Source organism: Lactuca virosa, chromosome 8, assembly GCF_052849685.1.
Source record: "Lactuca virosa cultivar CGN04683 chromosome 8, Lactuca_virosa_CGN04683_v6, whole genome shotgun sequence".
Taxonomy (NCBI): Eukaryota; Viridiplantae; Streptophyta; class Magnoliopsida; order Asterales; family Asteraceae; genus Lactuca; species Lactuca virosa.
In genome coordinates this window covers 42,600,905-42,604,697 of record NC_136433.1, presented here as the reverse complement: position 1 = coordinate 42,604,697, position 3,793 = coordinate 42,600,905, and the positions used below count along the sequence as shown (strand labels likewise).

General features: G+C 36.9%; 1 pseudogene; it reads right to left on the bottom strand.

The window, feature by feature from the left end:
• Nucleotides 1–379: 379 nt before the first annotated feature.
• LOC145133503 (alkane hydroxylase MAH1 pseudogene) lies at nucleotides 380–2,136 on the bottom strand (annotated as a pseudogene).
• Nucleotides 2,137–3,793: the final 1,657 nt, after the last annotated feature.

Below are 3,793 nucleotides of genomic sequence, written 5' to 3'. Positions count from 1 at the left end.
TGCTAGTAGGTATAACGAAAAAAAAAAAAAAAGAGAAAATAGTACATGAAAGCTTGCAAAAGAATTTGTAACCCTATTACACTTTGGTTTTTGGAGACTTGCGTTTGAGGGTAATAAAGTTGTCGGGAATAGGTTGCCGTGTAAAACTTGATTATTCCACAACTCTCGTGCTTTGTTTTGTTCCGATAGGTATAGATGTCTGCCACTCTGAGGTGAAGAGTTGCAATGAGGGAAGAGCTCACGTACTTGTCCTTCTTTGTCCGGTTGAATTTTCTAAAGGTTGTTTTGTATTTTGTAGACAAGCGTATTAGATGAAGGAGAGAGACATAATTAAAGAAAGAACTTTAAGATTATCATTTTACAAACCTAATATCTGAGATACAAAGAAACTTCTATATATATATAGAAACTTCCAAACATAGGTGACATATATGCCAACAGCTGATGCATATAATGATCATGTTCTTAATTAACACACATATGCAACAGGATTTATTAGAAACTCGAACTCATTATCAAACAAAACATAAAATTGTAATTTGATCACACCAGATAGATTTATTACGTTTTCTTCTGGTATTTGGCTCAAATATTTTCTTCACTTATTTTGGTTAACCTGACCTTCAACCCATGCTTCATCATAAGTACCATGGAAGCGCTAGGAATAACCGGGTGACCTTCTACCAGCTCAATGTGATAATGATAAATGATTGTAGATGCCACTATCTTTAGTTGAGTGAAACTCATGTCCTTACCTAAGCATGTCCTCGGCCCACCACTAAATGCCACGAACTTGTTAGATGGCTCATGTTTGATACCTCCTTTCTCTGAAATCCATCTTTCAGGCTTGAATTCCATGCAATCCTTACCCCATATCTTTTCCATCCTTCCCATTCCATAGTAATATAGAATAATCCTGGTGTTTTGACTAACTTGGTGGCCACTTGGAAGGATTTCTGACTGTAATGGAGTTTTGTGGTTAAAAGGAACAGCAGGGTAAAGCCTTAAGGCTTCGCATAGAGCCCCATGAAGATAAACCAGTTTTCCTACCTCTTTGGAATTCCAGTTCTTCTGATCATCTACTTTCATCTCCAGAAACGTGTGAATCTCCTCTCGGATCTTGTCCTCTACGATTGGGTTTTTTGCAACGAGATAGAAAAACCATGAGAGAGTTGCGGTAGTTGTATCTCTCCCTGCGCCCATTAGGGTCACTATGGTATCCCTTACAAAGTTTTTGGGATATCCAAAATTGCCGCTTTGGCTTTTGAACTCTGTTACCAGGGATGTCACTAATCCAAAACTTTCATGAGAATGTTCACTTTCCATGTTACTGGACTCGTGTTTTATTCTAGCTAAGCACTTGTCTACAAAGTGATCAACTGCATTGTATGCCTCACTCAGCTTCTTCTCATTCCCCATTTTCAGTAGTCGTTGTAGTTTCCAAAAGATTGGGGGCATAAGATGCCTGTACAACATGCCTTCTGTAATATCTACCCAGGCTTTCTCACACCGAATGTAAGGAAAATTGAGAGACAAGCTTTGCGGGTCATATTCTAAGAGCACCTTGCATATAGTGTCAAAAGTGAATCTTTGAAATACGTCCTGCAAATCGATCTCCATGCCCGTTTTGGAAATAGACTCTAATACTGGCAAAAGCCCACTTTCCACCTTCTTCCAGACAACTGCTTCAAAAACACTTTGAAAGTTGGGTTGTCTAAAGAGAGACATGATGGTTTTGCGGTGAATTTCCCATAAATGTCCGTCGATATTAATGATTCCATCTCCAAAAATGTCGAACAATTTACGGTAATTTTGCCCTTTTGGATAATTAGGAAAGTTCTTGCTCAAAACATGGTGGATGTCTAATGGGTCTGTGGTAATAAGCATATCCATGCTGGCAAACCAAGGCCCTCTCAACATGAAAGTACCGCCACTACGATTAAGATATATGGCCAAAAAATCATGGAGTCGGTGCAAGTTTGTGAGGATTTCAGAAAAGAAACCAAGAGGCAGCCAATTTCTATCCTTGAGAGTTTTTAGGTTTTGAGGTTGGTAATGAAAAACTAGAAAAGAAAGGAAAATGATAATGATCAGATATTCAAGGAAAACCATACTGAATAAACACAAAGATGAACTTAGGTGATACAGCAAGGAGGTTAAGCAATACAGTGGTATATATAAAAGAAAAACACTCCATGCCGCATATACCTACTAACATACACTATTAATTTTCAATACACAAAACTACTCAAATGGTCCTCGTAGTTTACTAAAGGTTACACACTCAGTTTTTACTAAAATATTTTGACGAACATTGTCCATGACGTTTCCAAAACTATTGTGAAATGTTTTTTTTTTTTTTTTTTGCTAAACCTGTGAAATTTGTTCCTTAAGCCCTATCACGTGCGTTGAATGTGGGGATAATTTGGTTTTTTCAGTTGAGACCAAGTTTGTCCATGGGTAAACCAAAGGAACTATTTATATAATTCTCTATATATATATATATATATATATATATATATATATATATATATATATATATATATATATATATATATATATATATTAAGCTGAATAAATTAAACGAAAAACACTAACAAGATGCTAGTGAAAAAAAATTTACAAAGAGTTTAAAAGAAGGTTTTGAAGCCATAAACTCCAATCAATGTGGAGTTTATGTTTCTTATGCACTACCCAACAATACGTGAAAGAAACAATATCATCAAATATAGTATCCAATCCTAGGCTTAACACGATCGAAAATGAGTTTATTCTTGTACTTCCAAATATTCTACCAAGTGGTAGAGAGAATAACATCCATGAGCAGCTTTCGGGTGGCAGGCAGACGAAGCTGAAAATCGAAATCTTGTAACTCCATAGTTGTTTGGATCGAAGGGAACTCAAGATCACACCACTTCCAAACCTTGGCTAAAACATCTTTCGAGATATCACACTCCACGAAGGTGTGATTACCACTAGTACATAAATGATTTGTTGATGTGGTTAAAATAGTTATTTGATGCGGTTATTGAACCGCACTAACAAATATCGCATCAAAAAATACCCTCATTTAACAGTGCGGTTATAAAACCGCCTCAAAAAATAATCAAAACCGTACCAAAAAATAGCAGAGGAAAAATACAAATTGCACCATAAAATGATGAAAACCGCCCCAAAAAAATGCAAACAACACAAAAATAAAAAAACCATCCCACCGGAAACCACCCTTAAACCACCATCATCTCTACCGCGTGTTTGTTGCCGAGAAAACAAGATTCACCAAGACACACCATTTTTATCGCCATTAACCACCGTCGAGCATCTCTACCTTGACCTCCTTTACAACCGAGCATAAACCACCACCAGTTGACACCATCGCCATCTGCCCCACTTTTGCCAGAAACCACCATTACAGCCACGAAGAACACCCAACATCCCCAGTTACCATCGTTTTTTCCACCTTAAACAAACCAAACATAAATCAGTAAAAAAAAGGAAGAACAAAAATTAGTTTATCTGCATACCTACCATCTCCACCACTAACCATCGTCAACACACCACCGACCATAAATGTCGTGCCTATACTGATAACCATCGAAGCACCACCATCTCCTACATATTTCCGATTAAACAACTTATTTCACCTTAAACAAACCAAACGTTAATCAGAAAAGGAAAATAAGGAAGAAGAAAAGATATATGCTTCTTGTGTTGTCTGTAAAATGGGGAAAAGCACACGCAGGACACACATACTTTTAGAGGGAAATGAAAATATAGAAGGAAAACGAAAATA